The 23,304-nt window shown below is 34.0% G+C and overlaps 1 protein-coding gene across 2 annotated transcripts in view; it reads right to left on the bottom strand.

Annotated features, from left to right (window-relative positions):
* Nucleotides 1-23,304, bottom strand: part of Drat (Death resistor Adh domain containing target) — a 52,864-nt gene that overhangs the window by 27,259 nt on the left and 2,301 nt on the right. The window contains exon 2 of one of the 2 annotated variants that reach the window (XM_085947271.1): nt 2,741-2,838. The exons of the other annotated variant lie outside the window; for it this stretch is intronic. The gene's annotated coding sequence lies outside the window, so the exon portion shown is untranslated. The remainder of the gene's footprint in view (nt 1-2,740; nt 2,839-23,304) is intronic. 2 annotated transcript variants of the gene reach the window in all.

Here is a 23,304-nt window from a genome sequence, read left to right as displayed (position 1 = left end):
AATCAACATTTATTAATAAAAATCAGTTCGCAAAATCAGCGCAAAAATCAACATTTTTTTTGTTATTGCCAAGATAACGTTAGCAGATCTCTCAAAGCATTAAATCGATAACAATCAATAATGTTATTTTAGATAACATATTTAATAATACCTACTTCCATTATATAACTACCTACCTAATAATAATATTATTAATTACTACTGTTATTGTTATTAGTTAAGTGTTTTTGTCACACCTACTGAGTTTACTATGATTATTAAAATGATTATGTTATGAATAATTTATATAAGTAACCTTACATATTAGGTCGTTTCCAACGACATTCCTAAATTATTATTTATTTGTTGTACCTACATAATATAATAGTTTCAACTTTGCATCAGAGGAACGAATATTTCGGAAGGGGTCTAGGACGATTCGGCGCCGGGACAACTGGACGCCACGCAATCGAATGAAATTCGAAAATAAATAGACGTTCGTGAATTATAGGTACATTTAAAATATATATTATATACATAATTTTATTATTTATATTTAAATTATTATACTTATTATTATTTAATACTTGCTGAGAATTTAAATAATATGTGCTCGTAAATAATGATAAATTGTAAGTAGTACATAGAAACTGATTAAAATTCCTAGTCTACTTTCTGTATAAAATCGTAATGAACGTTTACTTATTTCATTCGACAGTGCGGCGCCCAATTGTCCTGGCGCACAGTTCTCCCATTCCATTTCGGAGGATCATTGTTACCGTGGTATAAGTATAGTCGAACTTGGTTATTACGATTACAGAAATAGCGAAATCTCGAATGTAATGAGGAAACGTTCGTTGACATTTTAGTTTATGATTTTCTCCATACATTTATTCACTTTTACAACGACTACTTCTCGGGTATTCCGAGAAAAACTGTTAATGTGTCGATCCTTTAAAAACAACATTTTCGACCCTAAGCAATAAAATCCGACCGTAGACAGATGCCGCCGGGATTACCGGGAGTACCTAATTGGTGTTTTTGCCGACAACATTGAAAAAGTATCCACGCATATGGTTGAAATTGCATGTGAAAAATCCAAGCTTTGTGAAACAACTTCTTTTGTAGTTTATAAATGCCATGCTTGTTTCGAGGATTTTTACGATGGTTTTCAGATTTTTATGGTCTATGCTTAAATAGAGTGTGGCGCGAAAAATGTTATATAACGATATAACGAGTAGGTAATGCTTATAACGAGCAAATTCAGTCGGTCCCATCTTCCTCGTAATAACCAAGTTCGACTGTATAATTATTATCTACATCTACAACAATAATCCTCTCAAAATATTCACGGCCGTTTTCTTCAAATCAGACACATCATCATTCATCATGGTTAACTACACAAATCTGAACACACGCGATGTAAATAAATAATTACACTACTGGGACAATAAAATTATTTGGAATACATATATACAAATAAATTAAGTCAACACTAACGAAATTTATAGAGTCCACTAATGTATAAAGATATTATTTTTATAATGGTGATTTATGTTTACACGCGCTTTCCAAGCTAAATGAAATGATTACATTGCTAAAATATCTAGGTCAGGGACCAGCTGCTGCTCCCACAAAATTATTATATTATTAAACATCGCAAAATCCATAATGGCAATTTGGCGAAACGCGTTGGAATATAACTTCTCAAACCTATGTATACCTACCTATATACTTACTATTTAAACATTCTTTTTTATAACCTAAAAACGATATAACGTGTCATTTCCAGATAAATAGGTAAGTACATAACCAATGGCGGCTCGTCCATATGTACTGCGGTACTGCAGAACCCCCAAGCAAATTGAGACAAATGTAATATTATACTATAATTATGTACATAAATTTATGTATATTATAGAAAAATATCAATATTATTAAGCGTGAAATCAGCTCGCCCGCGCATCGATACATCCAATGTCCAATAATAATAATATTATTATAATCGCGGTAGGTACATGATTTTGCACAGTACCGATTTCAATAGAATATTCTCGAGTGGGCGACGAAGGGGCGCGGGCAGCATTGCTCGCAGCTTTGTACTGCCGGGTAGACAGTCCGATTTCAGTATTTCTCCGTTTCTGCGTCGCGCGTGAGCAAGCGCGCCACAGCGAGGAAAGAAATATAGCTATAATGATTTATTATTATTGTCAAAATTTATTTCCGCAAGCAATTTATGTAAAGTTCTTTATTTTAATTATTAAGTACTCGTAATATAATTAATTATTTATATTTAATTTTGATATTAATAGTAAAATATAATCCAAATAAACATTTATTATTATTTTTAATCAACCGCAGCACCCCCAAATATCTTATACACGAGCCGCCATTGCACATAACGCACAGTAAGACAATAAGGATACAAAATTATGTATATGTATTGAATGCTCATGATTTCATGAACAATACAGTATTCGAAGAAAAGCGTTAAATTATTAGTAGATAGGTATAAATAATTTTCATGGTGTTGGTGTATTTTTGTATATTACTTAGTTGATGTTGAAATTTATGTTATAATATTCAATTCAATTCAATTTTTTTTAACATATTGTGAACATTCCAAATTATAAGTTAAAGACGTTCACAACATGACATGAAGCATTAGTATAAAGAAGAAAAACGTAATAAAAGCGATAAGTACTTAAAAAAGACCCAATTTCAAGAATTTATAAAATAGACATAGTACACCTAAACTCACCCTCACGCAAGTGGTATATATCAACACCCGAAGCAATTTGGTTGAACATAGTTATCGCCCTCCCAATTGGCATTACCAGTGGCACGTTGGTTCTGCACCTTGGGAGAATAAACAACTGATGCTCTTTATTTCTAAGATAGTTATCATTGTTATCAGGGGGACACAGGTCAACACTGCCCAGAATGGCAGAGTTCTCATTTGTACCTCGTACCTATAAGTAATACGATGTACGATAATTTATATAGTGGTGTTGTTTGGGCATAACCTGATATCTGCTTTTTTGATGATTTAATGTTAAAAAAGTAAAAATTGGCTCACTGTAGTAGGTATTATCTTACATTTGGTAATGACCTGATATCTGTATTTCATTTGAAAATGCTCAAAACTCTACCGTAATAATACTGATATGTAAATAAACAAAGCGATTAGTTTGGTCAAAACATGATCAAACACCTTATCATAGTTTGATCACTGATAAGGTGATAAGTGACATTATTACAACGTTTTTCTTAGCTCGTATTCTTATTTGTCCGGTGGTTCTTTGTCCGGCACAAATCTTGCAATCGATTTTTAACTAACTTCCCGACTGGCTAGACATTTGAAACTTTTAGAATATACCAGCACACGATGCCAATGTATTTTTTTAAAATACTTTTAGCCATCTTTAAGTATAATTGAATTCATTTTCAGTTAAGTCTGTTTTGTATGAAAAGTTATTTCGACACCATTATTGTTTGCTAGGGGTCTGGGGTCCTAGAAACTAAATTATTAATATTAATATATACCTACGTGCGTCACTATGGAAATCAATATGACATTTCAGTATTATTTCTATAAAGTACAAAATATTTTGATCGTTTAAGCTAGTCAAGTCAAGTTTATATGATTCACCAGAAAATTTAAAAACGTTGTATATAAAAAGTTCTTTTTATCTTGTAATTATTTTCCTAATTAGTGGAATAATTGAAAATATAATTTTTGTCATATTCTTCTACATTTATTTATTTAAAAATATATTCTCAATATTAGACAAAAAAATGAACTGAGATTTATGGAGACAATTATTCTACAGCAGGTTATGCCCAAACAACATCGATATTATGATTCGAGTCAGAGTACGGACCTAATAGGTTGAGCAAGTGGCTAACATCCATTTCTCTTAAAAACAAAAATATGTTAAACCTCTACGTCGTAGAGGCCCTTATTATTATCATCCTAGTAGGATCGGACATGGTCAAAAGAAAGAAAAGAATATAATATTATGATTGAGATAAATAGATTCAGCTTGTAGAGATAATATTGAATATAGAATATTGTATGCTAGTCAACATATAATTAGTTAATAAATTGTGTGCTCCTTGCTAATGAATGTTCATTTATTTTGGAACAAGTGATTTAATGACTAAATCAGTGATGAGGTGATCGACCTTATTTCACAAGGACGTAATTAAATAACAAAAGGTTTTTGGGGTAGACCATTGCCGACTCAAGCAGAAAGCCGATTCATTCACAACGAGTGGTCCTAACTTTTCCGCCCCTTCCGTTGTTGTCTACGAATGATCTGTCATTGTTTTATAGAGTGCTCATACTGACGCACACTGCACGACGCATACTGTTCACATAGGGAATGGTTTGATTTGGATAGGAGTTACATGATAAATAATACACTAGCATTAACACACCTTCTACAATAATGTAATGCATACTTAGATCAATGCTACATATTTTTTAGAAATCGATATTACCATCGGTTTTTGTGTGAAGAGCTAGTCTAACTTTGACAACTGATGAATAACAGGAATGTATAGTATTTATAAAAAATAACACTGATAGTTAATATATTTGATTTGAGATTTTTTTTATAATTCAATTTGAAACGAGAAAGGGCGAATCAATATGTCAAGCAATCTGGGATCTGATTTTGACAGTTGAACAGTAGACCACTCGTTGCTTGTGCAAAAATATTTGCTCAGGCTTTATTAATCTAAAGATGGCGCTCAGTAGACGCATCTTTATAAGTAGCTACCTACTTAAATATTTTTTCAATCTGACTATTTTACTAAAATCGTAACTAAAATAAATAAGTATGTCACTTATTAATTATAAATAATATGTAGGCAGTAGTGTCACAATAGCATAACTTTTGACGACTAATGAATGTATTTTGTGCAAGAAATATCCACTTTGTTTACGAATATAATATAATCATATGTAGGTATTTATAATCAGTAGTGTAGTGTAGACCCGGAACATTTTTAACCGCTCTCATGCATAATCATTTTGAATGATGTGAACAAAGAAAAATTATTTAAGTAGTTATTTTTAAATTTTAATAAAAAAAAATATTCACAATCACACTTGGCATAAAATAGGAGAAAAACGACCTCATTTCCGAAGAGGTATTATATTATATTTGTCTTAGCGTGGTGAGGTTTGATCTTTGTGGTTTGTCACAGAATCACAAACGCACGTATGTACATACGTAGATACTGAGTTTTAGACATTGAAGAAAAATAAAAAAGCAAATTAAAAAAAATACTAATCCTTGCGTCACCTATTTATTATTTTTCTTGAAAATCATTAACCATTACTAATTATTCTGTTAAGGTTTTTGGTACATACCTAACCAGCGAAATATTTAATATGTGCTTTAGGAAAAGTGGGGTGGACGGGTGATTAATAATTTTAAAAATAGTGACTACGCATTATTTTATTTAATACTGTACCACTGGAGCCAATGTATCCTAAGTTCGATGTTGGCGAATTTCTTTTGAGTATATTATAATTCATAGCAGAAACACGAAATTCCGTAAACCATAAAGCCTTGAACGGACCTGAGAATTCTTAATTTGCGTTTTACTGAACGTATTACTTATGGACTTACGACATACTGACTCTCAGGTGCCTACAGATATTATGAAACGATGTCCACGTGCTTTGGACGTGCTGTACGCCGATAGTCACGCCACTGTCAGTGGGAATCGTCTGTAAGTTGTCAAATTGCCAACACGATAAAAATCTGCATTCGAACTGTCTGAAGGTGAATTTGTATTTTCACAGACATTAACCAGTGCAATAAGTACAGTTTTTTTTATAATATTATTAAGAAAATAGTACTTATTTAATAATAAAAAAAACTTAAATATATCGCTGACTCGATTCTAATGGATTTAAGTTTTGTACTATTCCATTTAAGTCGTTTTTTGCGACCAGGGTTTCGCCTTCATATTATCTTCAGGCACTATCCGCATTCACCAATGGTAAATACACACTGACAACGAATACAGTTAATTCAAACTTTATATAAGTAATACATTCATATAATAAAGTACCAGGTACAAACTTTATTATCTACCCATTAAGTCAAAGATTAAATATAAAATAAAAAATATGAACAAGTAGGTAGTTGAAGTGTTTGCAAAAAAACCCTACCTACTTAATAGATAATTAGTTAGGTACATAATCACTAATACATTCATTGGCAAAATAACAACTCAAATGGAATAGTACAATACTTAAATTCATTAGAATTTAAATTCAAATGCCATCAAGTAGCCTCGGTCGATAGTACCTACTTATTAATATTACAAATCTCTATGTTCTTGTACGTACATACATATCCGGAGACCACCGCTTCTGTCATGCATGCAACCATAGCCCCCACATCCTGAAGCGGGCCCCTAGGAGAGGATCATTGTCGGGCCCTCTACCTATCGCTAGGGTTAAAAACAGACGATCTACAGAAACGTTTCCCAAATGGTATTCCAGGTAAAATTAAGAGTATTCAATGTATCTTTATCGATGTTTTTGTATTTTTCAATAAATCAATTTGTGTTGTTTGGAATATCGGCACACAATATTCAAAATTTGCATCACAATCACATATTTTAAAATGGTAATATTCTCATTACAATTTGTGATGTGATCTCACTTATAATGTAGACGCGGCACGCGGGCCGACCCCAGAGCCCGGGCCCCCAGGCTAGAGCCCTGTCAGTCCCCCCACCCCCTTGTGGGGGCCATGCATACAACCCATACAGCGCTATAAAATCGCAGTCATGACATGTTGTTTCTAGAATAATAACTTACATTTGAATTACCTACACCAGAGTTTACTATGCCTATCACCTGGCACGCATTGTCTCTTATTAGCGACAGTAGTGAAGCGATGCCAAGTCTTTTCCGCAGTGTGGTTGTTCGTCATAGCTGATGGAATCTAGCGCAGAAAAGTATTTTCCAAAGCTTATTTAGGTCCATTTATTTTTGTCTTACCTACTTGCGATGCTTTTGGGCTGAGACAATGACCCGTGAACGATGAATTCACTAAATATTTACTTACCTACTAAATAAATTCAAACAGAAAACTATTCCAATTTGTCAGTTGTCTTATAAAGGCTTTTCTAAGACAGAATAATTACAAGATAAAAAGAACTTTTTATATACAATGTTTTTAAATTTTCTGTTGAATCATATAAACTTGACTTGACTAGCTTAAACGATCAAAAAAATGTGTACTTGATAGAAATAATACTGAAATGTCATATTGATTTCCATAGTAACGCACGTATATATTAATATTAATAATTTAGTTGCTAGGACCCACTTAGCAACCAATAATAGTTTTACTTTTTACGGATTTCTTCCGAAATAACTTTTCATACAAAACAGAATTAACTGAAAATGAAATCAATTCTACTTAAAGATGGCTAAAAGTATTAAAAATATGCATTGGCATCGTATTCTGATATATTCTAAAAGTTTGAAATGTCTAGTCGGGAAGTTAGTTAAAAATCGATTGCAAGATTTGTACCGGACAAATAAGAATAGGAGCTAAGAAAAACGTTGTAAAAATAAAATCTTCAGAGGTTTAGGTCAGTGGTATTTTATGGGTTCAATTTTTGATAGAACGTTACAAAAATAACTAAGTCATTATAACTCATGGTTATTTTATATTATTCTATAAGTACTTTATGGTTATAATTTTTCATTGGCCATCATGCAATCCTATGTAAATCTTAGTCGCCTGACAAAGAGGTTTTCTAAACAGTTTTTTTTACGACAATTCGGTGTTAACTTAACTTATTAGATTCATACTCTCGGTCCAAACACGAATTGAAAAAAGCCAATGTGAATTTACCAAAGCTTGGAGTCGAACGTGATATCCACGACTTCATAAGCGGACACGTCATAACATCGACACGTCTTTAATAATAGTCTTGATGGTTGTGTGGATTGTAATCCGGGACAGAATTTTCAATATTACCGGGATTTAAGGATTAACATCCCCAACATAAGCAGGTACCTACACAATTCGGAAACAAGCCAGACACATATCCCGAGAGGTGGAGGGTAGGGATTGCAATACCGGTTTTAAAAGGTTCGTTTCTTTCAACCTGAACGAAACAAATCAAATTAAACCATAGACAATATACATACAAATTGTAGTTGACCGGAAATGGTTTGAGATTTGACGTTTGGTTCAGTGTATCATTGAAAATCAAACCGTTCTCGGACCATCAGAAATGGTTTGACATGAAACGTCAAACCAAATCGGACGATCCATAGACTAATGGCAATCTGTCAAAGTGTTGATAAATATTATTCGGCATTTATATATCGTGAGGTGTTCATATTAATATGTTAGATATTTACACCATAGGAGTTCACTTGAATTATGTATATTATAGATTAATAATCAATACCTATTATTCATAAGTAACCATACGCGAACAAGACGCCGCTTTTGGTCTTATTATCTCAAAATCCAGCCACATTTTCTATGCAAAGAGATCGATTTAATATTATTACTATAATTATTATGTCAGACAAAGAATTTATTTTCATTTTATTTATATTTTGTAACGGAGATTCTAAGCTACAAACTGTGTTAAATCAACCCGGAATGATCTTTATATTCCCTAACGAATTTAATATGTTCGATTGTCGTCTAAGTCACAATATCATACTGTCGACATGAACAAGTGGTCAATTATGAAAAGCTCTAATCAAAAGTAATTTTTAAAAACTCGTCATACCTATAAATTAACTAAATGGCTACCTATTTATGAAGCATTCTTTATATTTTGTATATTTAAAATGAATGAATACGACAGTTTGTTAAATTTGTATTATTGTAGAGCACGATAGGTGGTTAGGTTAGGTTTCATAACAAGTTGACGTTTCAATAAATATGTTTCTGTTTTAGAGACTAATATATTATGAATTAATTTTAAGTAATGGCAACACTAATTAGTTGTCAGAAAAGCGTTTCCGTGGACATTCTACCAAACGGTTCCAAATCAAATAAATCCAACGGTGCCATTTGATTCGTTCAGTTCAGGTTCAATGATACGAACTTATTATCAGACAATACCGATACATTCAGTATTGAAAGTGGAAACAAATTTAACAGCACTGTATTTTTTGTAGGGTTACGCGATGTCTGGTTTACTTCCGTAGCCTTTCATCGTCCTTGGTAACTAGCAATGACACATGAAATTTTTCAATACCTACTAGTATATTATAAATGTATTAGTAGATACTTCTATTTTCTCGCATTATTTTACGAATACCGGTATTGGTATTTTTATTCGGTATTTCAATCTCTAGTGGAGGGAGGGCTATTGATAAACTGACTTTGAATTGGATGTATAAAAATTATGATTGTGAAGTATTCACGCCAGCGTAGGCAGACCTAGCTCCAACAAAAGTCAAAGAATATTCGCAAAATAAACAGTTTTCCTTTGCGTGTGTAATAAATAGCATTTTCCTCACAAATGCATGAATTGCTTGATTGTTGTTCATTAGTACTTAGTACCTATTCAGATACGTCCCACATATTGCACATAAAATGTACCATTGTAATTTATATAAGTACATAATTCGTAGATATTATATAATTATATTTTATGAATCGTATATTTACACAAGGACAAAATGCTACCCGCATGAAATTACAAATGAGATATACGACAGATATTTACATCTACATATATCTAATAATTCCTTTTTTATTTTATTATCATAGCTATTGCACTTTTTATAAAGTGGGTTACGGTATATTAAGTACTTATTCACATATTATTTAAAAATAATACTGAAAAATAACTATATAATATAGACAACCGTCCACCAAACGGTCCTAACATTAGGAAGTTACCAGTGGCAAACGGTGGAGGTAGGCTGTTAATATCCGACATACAAAGTGCGTCAGTCATACGTATTTGTTTTCATTGAACTAAGACTACAATTGAAGATAGTGTTGACTAGTTTTTTTTTTTAATTTCAATTAAACCCTGCAGAAGCTAAGCCAAAATAGATAATAGACAAACATTATTCGCCTATCTGTAAAATATCTAAAATTATGCCATTACATCATACATAATTTTAGATATTTTATAGATATACGAATGTTTTTTACCTATTAGTTTGGTGAGGCAGGGCTTAACCATCTGTAATATGCATTCTAAATTGAACGGTAGGAATGACTGAAAAAGTGTGCGGCTATATTCGGCTCGGCCATGGCTAAATTATTGTGGTTTGATGGTTAAGGTAGGGTTTATTTGATTTTTTAAACTAACCAGCATCATTTGCAATTTGAATTCTTAGTTCAAAGTATGACTGGCAAAGTTTAATGTGCACTATTTATGTCGGATCTTAACAGCCTACCTCCACCCCTCGCCTATGGTAAGTACTCGTACCATTATAGTATAATACAATTGATCCAATAAACGTTATAATACATATTAGGTAGGTACTAATAATTTTTCTTTTTAAATATATACTTATTTTAAAATAGTTGGTACCTGGATCACCGTTTTCCTTGTTATCTATTTGTGACTTAATATATTAGTATATCGCACGCTACAAGTCCTGTATTTCGTACACACAGAACGTCATTATCATGCTTTCTGTCTGTCAGAATAAAAAAAATAACAATGTGACTTAATGATGTTTTTATCTTCAAATCTATACACCCTATGACTTCATGCGTTTTACCAGGACGTAGTGCGTAAAATTTTATACATTTTGGCATTTAAAACAGAAAACCATCAATTCCGTCAGTATAACCTCGATATTATAAATATATATACTTTATATCAATGCAACAAAGGTGCCTAAGGTATGAGACTGCATTTAAGACACTCTATTCTATCTATTCGTCAAACAAAGTAAAATAAGATGTTCATTGTACTGACGATATTGATTAATAGGAATGTAAATAATCCAACGATAAAATATTTTACATAATATCAAATTAAAATCTATTTGTATGTTTTGGATGAATATGTGCACCGCAAATACGATAGTAAGTTGCTATCTATAATTATGCATATATAATAGGTTATAGGTATATACAGTAAGTATAATTTATTTGTGTCAATTAATAAATGACAATTTTTATATCTGTGTTTCTACCACAACCACAAATAAACTACACTTTTATTATGTCTACAAAATGCGGCCTTTTGACTGAATCCAAATTTTACAAAATAAATATTTTTATTTTTATATAACTTTTAATTTATTATTTATACGCAGCTGTTGTTGACGTATTAATTATTGTAGACTACAATGAAAGATTTACCGATATTGAGACTCATGAAATCGCATAGCATTTCGATTTCAGTCTCACTGATGTCATCAAGGCATCTAAAGAGCTACAGATGGAATTGATTGAGCTCTCAGTAGATGATATTTTCAAGTCATTGTTTGATGCTAAGAAAGATCCAATTGAAATATGGAAAAATACGGTAGGATATCCAGCACGCCTTCGGCAACATGCTCGTAAAATGCTTTCCTGTTTTTCAATCACACATTGCTGTGAATCTACAGTCTGCTATCTAATCCTAATCAAGACATGATGAACGTCACAATTGACAGATAAATTTCATTGTTTCATTTATTTTTTTATTTTTTTATTCGTTTCTTTAATAAACACCACAACAGGCCGAGAAGCATAATAATAGTGGTAAAACTCCCAGGCTTGAGGAATTCACATATTAGATTAGATATGTAAATATATTTTGACCTCACTGTGAATTGAACCCAGAACTCCGGGATGGAAGGCCAGCGCCTTACGCACTAAAATAATGTACACTCATCCCTCGATTTACGTGGTTTATTTTTACACGGTCGAGAAAAAACAAAAGAAACGCAATTCTTTTGAAAAAACTTAAAATGTCCTTTGGAACCCATCTACCGCGTAAATTGAGGGATGACTGTACATGCATTTTTCTTAAATGCGGCCTTATTTGATTTAATATAAATGATTGCGGCCTTCCAGCAGGAAAAGGTTCGTCACCCCTGATCTAGAGTCTAGGCTAGACTCTAGCTAAAGATAAAAAAAATATTAAAAGTGTGCGTGGTCTGTGTTCCGCGGACAGATTCTTCTAGCATTACGACCACGACGAAATCAGTAGTGTCATTTGAAAGTATGTAATTAACCAACACCAAAATGACTCGCCTACACAGCCACAAAACTCTCAGAGCATTCTAACGATGTTTTTTCTCTCATTGACTTTTTATCCATGAATTTTTAATAAAGTAAGGATAAATACAGTCGAACTTGGTTATTACGAGGAAGATGGGACCGACTGAATTTGCTCGTTATAAGCATTACTCGTTATATAACATTTTTCGCGCCACGTTCTATTTGGGCATAGAACATAAAAAATCTGAAAACCATCGTAAAAATCCCCGAAACAAGCATGGCATTCATAAACTACAAAATAAGTTGTTTATTATAATGAAGCGCTAAACCGCTGGCGCTGGTAGATACCTACTGAATTCACTAAGCTTGGATTTTTTACATGCAATTTCAACCATATGCGTGGATACTTTTTCAATGTTGTCGGCGAAAACACCAATTAGGTAGTTAGACACTTAACCAGTGTCATAAACGTAATCCGACCCCGGCGGCATCGGTCTAGTTAACTGCCCGGTCGGATTTTATTGCTTAGGATCGAAAATGTTGTTTTTAAACGATCGACACATTAACAGTTTTGTTCGGTATAGGTACCCCGAGAAGTAGCTCGTGATAAAAATGAATAAATGTATGGAGAAAATCATTAACTAAAATGTCAACGATTGTTTCCTCATTAGGTACATCCGAGAACTCGCTATTTCTGTGATCGTAATAACCAAGTTCGACTGTAGGTACTTCATACATTTCACGATTTTTCCAATAATGAGCTATAATTCGATTAAATACCAAATAGATCAGTTGAGATCGACTTTTCATGAAAGAAATTAGTCATTATCTACATATTATAATGAAACTCGCGAATGTTACCATAAATAAGTAGTAACACGCAAGTTAAGAAAGGTAAGTATGATTAATACATAACATATTATTCTAATCACTAATCACTAATCAGTAATCAGTTAATCACTAATCAGTGTAATTAATGCTAATCAGTTAATCACTAATTTACTAATGTTTTATGTTTTGTATTGTTCCATTTGAGTATGTAGTACAAAACTTAATCCATTAGAATTTCAATTCAAATTAGATTATTAATAAATAAGCATGAGTGGAATTTACTCCACTAAACAATATTATTAAAATACTTAAATATTATTCACATGTAGATTGAAACATATACATATGTATACATATTTAAAGAAGACCCATTAATATATTTAAGTAATAAACTATTTATTTTATTCAACGAATAATTCAGAAGATTTGAGAATGTAATATTCTTTATGTTGAACATACATAAATAATTTGGTAAGCATTTCGTGTAAACTAGTAGTCAATTTCGTTGTCGTTAGATAGGATGCCCGCAGCTTAATTGGTAAAGCACATTGACGCGAATCCAGTGTTTACAAGTCCAAGTTCCGTCGGGCGTCGTATTTAAAAAAAAATCTAGTAAGTGTATCTGATAAGTATATTGATTATTAAGTTTATGTCTGCTTTCATATCTGCTACCAATAACGTAATAACAATAACGTATGTTTGCTGAGAAAGATTAATCTTAAGGCTATACTTCAGTTGAGACATGGTCTAAAAAGATCGTGTCTAGGCGATGCGCGGATTGTGCAAATGACGAAAGCCGAACGAAATATAATTTGTCATAAAAATCCAACATGCGTCCATTTAATATTATGTTTATTGTTATATTATCTACTAATAATAATAGTATATTCATCGAAATGTTTTCTTTTTTAAGTACATACGTAAAGTTTTTTAGTCATCTTTACACGATTTAAGAATATTTTCATCCGACGCCATGACAAAACAAATCGAGGTGCAGACACTTCGACTATCGGTCTCCGATTGGCGACTAGTGAGAAATTTCGTCGCACCTACTGTTGAAAATCATTTGCCGTTTCACTGAAATACGCTCTTAATAAAATATCAATATGTGGATCCAAAATAGGAATAGACAATACCTAAGTATATTTAAAACATCATTGAATATTTGTTTTTTTAACATATTTCCTCGAATCCCACCATTATAAATTTATTTTTGGTTTTTCTTCTATTTTTCTCGTACCTAACATGTTTCAGATTTAAAGAAGATTTTTTCAACTTAATTAATCGCCAGTTCGCAATCTACATATTAGCAATACTTGAGATAGATCGTGAATCAGTAAATTTAACCAAAAAAAATGTTGTTTTTATGCCAGAATTTGCGAGATTTAAATGAGAGCCCATGGGTGCCTTGCCCGGCATGTCGTGGCAATCACGCAAACATTGGCAAGTGCTGCATGATAAAAATGAATGAAGACGCCAAAACGTAAAATAGTTCAATGACTAATAGAAATAATCTATCGAGCATTTTTTATCATGAGATAAATAAATCTACATGACAAGTCTTCTGAAAAAAAAAATAATATCTCGTGGTCAAGAATTTGGAAATTAATCGCATGAAGTCGTAAATGTCTAGCTGGACTGTAAATCAGTAGCGAAGGGTGGAGGTAGGCTGTTAAGATCCGCCATAAATAGTGCACATTTAAGCTTTGTTAGTCATACGTATTTGTTTTCATTGAACTAAGACTACAATTTACAGGTGTTGGTTAGTTTTAAAAAATCATTTAAACCCTGTATAAACCAAGCCATAATAGATAATAGTCAAAAAATCCGCCATAAATATTGCACATTAAACTTTGTCAGTCATACGTATTTGTTTACATTGAAATAAGACCACAATTTACATATTATATTGTTGGTTAGTTTTTAAAATTCAATTAAACCATGCGAAAATCATGCCGTAATAGATAAAGTGAAAAAATACTCTATAAAATATATAAATGATGCAGATGGTGTTTGATGGGTTTTTAAAATTCAATTAAACCCTGTGAAAACCACGCCATAATAGATAATAGTAAAAAAATACTCGTCTATCTATAAAATATCTAAAATTATGCAATTAAATCATACATAATAACTTTGGATATTTTATAGATAGAATAATATTTTTTATATAGGTATTACAGTTTGATATTAATACTATCAACGGAAGGCACTTGATGGGATTTGAATTTAAATTCTAATGGATTTAAGTTTTGTACTACCAATCCATTTGAGTCGTTTTATGCGACCTGGGTTTTGGTTAGGCAGGGTTTAATGAATTTTAAAAAAAATTAACCAACAATATGTGTAACAATATACAAATAAGTATGAATGAAAAAGTGTGCACAGTTTTGTCGTATCGCCCAAAGTATACAAAAACTAATATGGTTTGGTTAGACCGGGTTTAATTGAGTTTTAAAAACTAGCTGACACCATCTGTAAATTATAGTCTTAGTTCAATAAAAACAAATAGGTAAGTATGACTAACAAAGTTTAATGTGCACTATGTATGGCGAATCTTAACAGCCTACCTCCACCCTTCGCTACTGGTGTATACTGATTTACCTATATAACCTATATATACATGTAGAAAAAAGGGTATATATTATATACCCTACTTAAAATTTGGTCACAGTAAATTGGGGTAATGATTAAGTTTTAGCGGCTGAGGTTAGCCCAAGCCTCGGAAAACAAAATTAAATAGTAACAGAATCTGAACATGTTGAATGAAAACAATTTTGATACATCTTTCAAACGGTTGGTATAGATACAATGTTCAATGTTTATCGAACCGATGTATCTTGGTCTGGACTAGGTAGGAAGCTGGAAGATAGCAAACTTACGTAATTCGGACTTGACGGAACTTAAGTGGAGAAATAAATACAAAAACAAATATGACAATCGGGTCAACAACATAGATACGTTAAGTAGGTATATATTATAATGCTAATTGCGGAAAACATAATTAGTAGGTAGGTAGCTATATTATGTACTTAAATGCCTAATAGATATTTGTTACATATTGATATTAAAATAATTTATGATAAAAAATAAAAATTTGTTGAGTATTGGCCGGATTAAAAAAAAGCAACTTACTCATTACAATATATACATATACTCATTACATTACATTACAACTCACAAGGAGAAAAGAAATACATTAGGCATTCCATTGACACAATTTAAAAAAAAAATGTTCAGAATCAATGTGTAGAGATATAGAGATAAATATGGAGAGATATTTTAGCTATTTTTCCAAGAATATTGCAATTATTTCCAAAATTCGGCAAGATTTACCTGTTCCAGAAAAAACACGTTCATTATTATTTTTTAGGTATTTTTTAGCATTTTCCTAAAAGTTTTAAAGCTGTTTTCGGTGTCGAAAAACGCTAAATTTAACACTATACGCACAGAACAATTATTTCTGAGTTCCCAGGCCATACGCGAAGCATTTTTGAGAAGCTAGGTGCCTACTCAAGAAACGTTGGCAACGCTAGCGTACTGTAGTTAACAATATACATTTGTCAACATGGTCATTACAACTCGAAAAAATAAATAAAAATGATTCTATACATATATGGAAATTTTTTCCATCAAACTTCGACATATTATAGAGTGTAGCTACATAATATACACAGTAATGCGTCGATGACATTGAGCTACTTTACAAGCTGCTTGTTGGCGAGTTTAAAAGCGGGCGAGTCAGCTAGTGCGATTGTGATAATGACACACAAAACTTTACACTCGCTCAGAAGCCAACAAGCTAGCGAGTTGAAACCGTCATTTTAAAACAATTTTGACAGGACGTATTGAGTAGTTCGTTTTTTTACCGGGAGGTCGCCACTATCGCTACTGCGCAGACGCTTATCGGTACCACACGCCAGCGTGCAAAGTAGACCGGCTTTCAACTTTTCTCGGTAGATTATTTACAATCTGCTTATTAGCTTGTTCGATGATGACACTGGGCGAGTTTACAAGCAGATTGTAAATTCGCCAACAAGCAGCTTGTAAAGTAGCTCAATGTCATCGACCCATAATAAAGATATGTTATAAATAGTACGCTGGAATATCTTTAAATTCGTTAATATAAGCGACTAGAAATCTTTTGTGATTCTGAAGGCATGGTCCCCACAAGGGGGGGTCTGACAGGGCTCTAGCCTAGGGGTTCGGCGTGGCGAGTCAAACAGATATGTGAGATAAACACACATCACAAATTTACTCTAACAGTAAACATTTTAAACATTCAATTGTTAACATTTGAACAATGAGGTTATAAGATGCAATTTTTGATTGTTTTGTGTTGAAATTCGACAACTCCATATTTCAAGTAGATGTATTAAAACTACAAAAAATCGCTAAAAATAAACTAAAGGCCCTTACTTTTACCTATAACACAATTTTGAAAACGCTTCTGTTGTGCATCACACATGGTATTAAACTTGGCGATAGGTAGGGGGCCCGCTTCAGGATGTGGGGGCCATGAATTACGGTATGGTACAAATAATTAATGTTCTTTGTAATATATAAGTAGGTACCTATAAATACGAGGCCTCCTAAGCGCGAACGAATCGACGTTGAGAAGCTCCGAGGCCGTAGAATCCGGATTGACTTCGAAACTGCTGTACGAGATAGTGTAGACTGTAGATCGTATCTACGAGCGGCACGCAACTCAATTCTACCTCATTGAGGCTGATTGGAGCCTCATAAAGAGTGCGATTGTATCGTCGGGCCGTACCGTCCTTCGTGCCAGAATAAGTGAGCAGCCAAAGTGGATGTCTGACAAAACGTGGGATGAAGTTGGAAAGCGAGCCTGGCTGAAAGCCCTGAGAGACGAGACAGACCCCAACCGAACCAAGGACCGCCGGTCTGACGGCCAGACCCAAGACAGGGTTAGTCAAAAGATCCGTGCGGTCGGACAAGCGCAAATTCATGAACCGGGCAAATTGAAGCAGCAGAGGAGGCTGCAAGCAGAAATTACACCAGAAAACCCTTCCGAATCACCCATTAAGTCTGCGACAGGCGGCCACCGACTCCCGGAGCCATTCGTGGATCCAGGGAGCAATAGAGTCTGACGTAGAATGCGTCAAGAAGATTTGAAAGAATCATTTCTGCGGAGTGCTGAACCTTCCACCCCCTATGGATCCCTTCGACATATCTGCGGAAGCTTTACTCTTGTACATTCCCAGAGCGACCGATATTTCTGATTGCCCACCCACTCACACCGAGATAAAATCGGCTGTGAAAGGGCTCAAGAACGGAAAGGCACCGGGGGATACATCAGGATACAACCTGAATTCCTCAAGTACAGCTTGAGCGCAATCCTGCACCCTATGTTTCATCTGTTGACAAATGTGTGGGAAGAAGAGCGCTGTCCAAGGGACTGGGTGAACGGTGAAATCATCACTTCACAAAAAAGGTGACCATCTTTGCGGCGATAATTACCGAGGCATTACGGTACTCAGTGTTCCGGGAAAGATTTTGGCAAATATCCTCTTGATGAGAATAAAGGACCCAATAATGCAGGTCATCAGAAAAAACCAGGCCGGGTTACTACCTGGACGAGCGTGTGCAGACCAAATCCACAACCTTCGATGTCTTCTCCAGCAGAGCCATGAGCAGAACAGTCCGTTGGCCTGCTGCTTTGTGGATTATGAGAAGGCCTTCGACAGTCCGCATCGCCTCTCCCTCTGGAGGATACTGGGAGCATACGGGAACTCTCTCAACATCATTACCATAATAAAATGCCTGCATGAGAATAGCGAGTGCTGTGTCAAAATTGGTGACATTGTCACGGAATGGTTCGGGGGCACGACCGGAGTCAGACAGGGTTGTATCCTTGCTCCGTTTCTCCTCATCATCCTCTTTGACTTCATACTACGGAAGTCAATACCACCTGACCGAGGCATACCTGTTACCCCCACGGTGAAGCTATGCGACTTGGAATACGCCGATGACGCTGTCTTATTCGACAACTCAATCGAGAGCATTCAAGAGACAATCGACAGGTTGCATGACAAGACAACTCATCTCGCGATGGTTTGAAAATCAAAGCGAAGAAAACCAACGTTTTGTGTAATAGCACCTGTCCTGATCCAGATTTCTCTCTGATTAGCGACGGACAAAACATCGAGAGCGCCGACAGCTTCAAATACCACATCACGGGATATGGCACTTTGCAGAGAGAGCTATCCGAATGGGAATGGCTGGAGCAACATTCAACTCGATGCGGAGTGTCTGGGGCTCACAATTGCACTCGGTCAAAACCAAATGTCGCCTATTCTACGCTTACATTCTGACAGTGCTGCTTTACGGTAGCGAATCATGACACCTTACGAAGGCTCAGAGCAACCGTATACTGAGCTTCAAAAACATATGTTTGCGACGGATACTGGGTGTGCGGTGGTATGACTTTAGGAGCAACGAGGAGATAAGGGAACGCACCAAGCAGCCTCTCATCACGCTGAGTGAAGAGGCAACGTTGGACCTGGCTCGGCCACGTGCTGCGGATGCCAGAAGAGAACCTCAACCTGGCTTGCCTGTTCTTCAAGCCGACCGGATTCCGGCGTCCTGGAAGGTCGCTAAATACTATCTATAAAGTGTATACAGCGGAGCTACGAGATGCTGGTTTGACCTGGAACGAAGCAAGAAGACTGGTGACGGCAAGAGATTCTTGCAGGCGCCGCATAGTGTCCATATGCTCCGACTAAGTGGCGGATATGGCCGAAGAAGAAGAAGAAGAAAAAGTACTTAACAGGTCTTCCAAATTATATACATAAAATACCTAGTTTAATTAAAAATAATTATAGATTCATTTTCACTTACTTTAAGTTATCGAGATAGAAAATAATAAATAGGTAGGTACCTACCTACATACATGGAATAAATTTTAAAGCATAAATAATAATAATAAATCATTTATTATCTATTCTACATGGTAGGTCCCTACTTATTCTTATTACTGTCATTCGATTTGACATCCAAGGTGTACGTGCTTAAGAACACATGTGAAAAACGCATTATTATGTACCTATATAGGTAGGTAGGTATATGACATGCGTAATACACACAAAAAGAACACAACTTCTCCACAATATCAGTTAATTTTTGTATGAATCATTTATAAATAATTTTAATATTCGTATCAGAGCTACAATATTATTTCAATTTAAAACGGTTTGTTTAGTTATAGGTATGTATTATGAATATTACATACTATTATGTTGAATACTCCACCAACCAGCTATTATCTGAGAGGTCTACATCTAGAGGTGGTTTGACCACAGCTGATGATGATGATATTATTATTAACATTAGATGTTGCTTAGTGCAGTGCTCCGCAATCAGTGTGCCGTGAGACGATACTAGGTGTGCCGTGGTGAAAGAAACATTTCAAAATAATTGATCAACGCCCTTCTTTGGCAGAAGGAATTACGATAAAGATCATTAGAAATGTATTAAAGGACCTACTAGATCACGATTGAAAACAAGCAATTAATTGTGGATCTGGCTCAATACCTAACATTCAACTTTGCTGTAAAAGTAATTTGATCACTATTTTTACCACGTTTTTATTAGCTCGTATTCTTGTTTGTCCAAGATTTGTATTGGACGATTGAAGATTTTTAACTAACTTCCCGACTAACTAGACATTTGAAGCTCTTAGAATATATCAGAACACGACGACAATGCGTTCTTTTAATACTTTTAGCCATTTTTAAACAGAATTTAATTCATTTTCAGTTAATTCTGTTTTGTATGGAAAGTTATTATTCTTGATTGCTAAGGGGGTCCTAGCAACTAAGTTATTAATATACACGTGCGTTACTATGGAAATCAATATGAAATGTCAAAATGACATTTCAGTATTCTATATTTATTCAGTATTTCTATCAAGTACAAAAAAGTATTTATTAATATATAGAATTGTTAAGTTTATATGATTCAACAGAAAATTTAAAAACGTGGTATATAAAAAATTCTTTTTATCTTGTAATTATTTATTCTACTCGTATTAATACGGAACACGACAATTGGATTCGAAATCCTTTTGCAACAAATGCCATAAATTTTACGGATGGACTTTTCCTGCAAATTCGAGAGGAATAATTGAGGAAGGATGGGATGCTAAAACTTCACTTCGCCAAAGTTCCATTGGATGTTTTATGGATTTCGGTTAAGAAAGAATATCCTCAGATTTCAGACAACGATATCGCAATTAATACTACTCCTATTATCGTGTTGTTTGCACAAACTACCTATACTGCGCAGGCAATTCGCTGCCATCTAGCCGGCAATTATATTGATAATTTGATAAACGATCGTGCTTAAAAGGTCTTGGCGAAGAATTTCGGGTTGCACTATTGAGCCGAATATAAGTAAAACATTTGTATTCATTGAAACAAAATCAAACATCACATTAATTAGTCATTATTTTATAATAATTATCAAGACCACTATCCTATTATATATTAATACAATATTTTTACTTTTGGTGCGATGCGGAATTTTGAAGAAGAACTTATGTGTGTCGTGGGTGAGAAAGGGTTACGAAGCATTGGCGTCATATTGGCGTAGTGCAGACAGAATTTATTAGACAATTTTTACAAGACGTAAGTAGCAGTGGCGAATGGTGGAGGCAGGCTGTTAAATCCGACATAAATAGTGCACACTAAACTTTGTCATTTGTCAGTCATACATATGTCTTTTCATTGAAATAAAACTACAATTATTTACAGATGGTGCTGTTGGTTTTTAAAATTCAATTAAACCCTTCGAAAACCCAGCCATAATAGATAATAGTCAAAAAATACTCGTCTATTTATAAAATATTAAAAATAATGCAAATAAATCATACATAACATGGATAGAATAATATGTTTAAATATTATAGTTTGGTTTAGGCAGGGCTTAATGAATTTTAAAAAATGAACCAACAATACTTTGTGTAATATGTACCTATTCTTAATCCAACGAAAACAAATAAGTATGAATGAAAAAGTGTGCACAATTTTGTTGTATCGCCCAAAATATACCAAAACTATTATGGTTTGGTTTTGGACAGGTTTGATTGAATTTTATAAACTAACCAGCATCATCTGGAAATTGTTTTCTTAGTTCAATGAAAACAAATAAGTATGACTGACAAAGTTTAGTGTGCACTATTTATGACGAATCTTAACACATCCTACCTCCAACCTTCGCTACTGGTAGGTAGTAGGAAATGGATGTCATTTCGTTAATATATAATCTAATAATGATTGTTAAGTATATATAATTAATATTCAATATCCAAATATGGGTAGGCAGTGGCAGTTTGTCATGCAAGGGGCGGTCGCCTCGTCAGAGTCACAAAATATTAAAAATATGCATTAAAAAAACTATCAAATAATTCTAAAAACATAAAATATTATTGCTATGATTTGAACACTCAGTGGCGACTTAACGAATAGGGGACCGGCGTGTATATCTAAATCCCCACTGGACATGGCCCCAAACTATTCTAATTATCGCTTACTCAGCTGTTATTATGACGTGTAAACTTTATTGTATTTGCGTATTGTTTTTCTTTTATCTGTCAGTGGTTTCGTAAAATAGAAAAATATGATTGATTTCATTATCTTTTGTTTTTCTATCAACACAACGTCTATTTGCTTATATCTAGTCACTTTATTTCCGCATACCTAAGCCCTGATATTATGATAACTAATTGAACAGTACATACCCACATAACGCCCAGTACAACATGCGTATATAGTATAATAATTAATAATATATCCCCGCAAACAATCAATAAACACAATATATAGAAAAACTGCTTACAAACAATGTTCCCCGTAAGTTGTGCGCGTGTGCGCGCACACACTAACTAAAATGTGTCCGCACACATGTTTTCATCCCCCGCACAGTCATCACATAAAAATATTGTAAATGAAAGTTTCCTTTGCCAGATTTTAGTTTTGCTCGAATGCAATGTTAGTGTTATTATATAAAATCACTGAAATTAATAAATACATTTAAAAAATAAGTTTTAATGAAAAATTGTAATCGTGTTTGTGGGGGGGGGGGTGTAAATTTACCGCACCGGGTGACATCAACCCTAGTTACGCCACTGCTCAGATGCGCTGATGAGTAGGTATTAAAATTGACCAATAGTTAAAATTTGTCGCAATTAGTATGTCACTGCGTAGCATAGTGGTAATGCACGGATGGGGCGTAAACCCGGGAGTTGCAGGGTTCGATACCCCGGGGTGGCTTACTTTTT

The sequence above is a fragment of the Rhyacophila brunnea genome, unplaced genomic scaffold, assembly GCF_057557595.1.
Source record: "Rhyacophila brunnea isolate RB1 unplaced genomic scaffold, BYU_Rbru_1.0 scaffold_1, whole genome shotgun sequence".
NCBI lineage: Eukaryota > Metazoa > Arthropoda > Insecta > Trichoptera > Rhyacophilidae > Rhyacophila > Rhyacophila brunnea.
The sequence above is the reverse complement of the archived record's forward strand: the minus strand, read 5'-3'. Positions and strand labels throughout refer to the sequence as shown.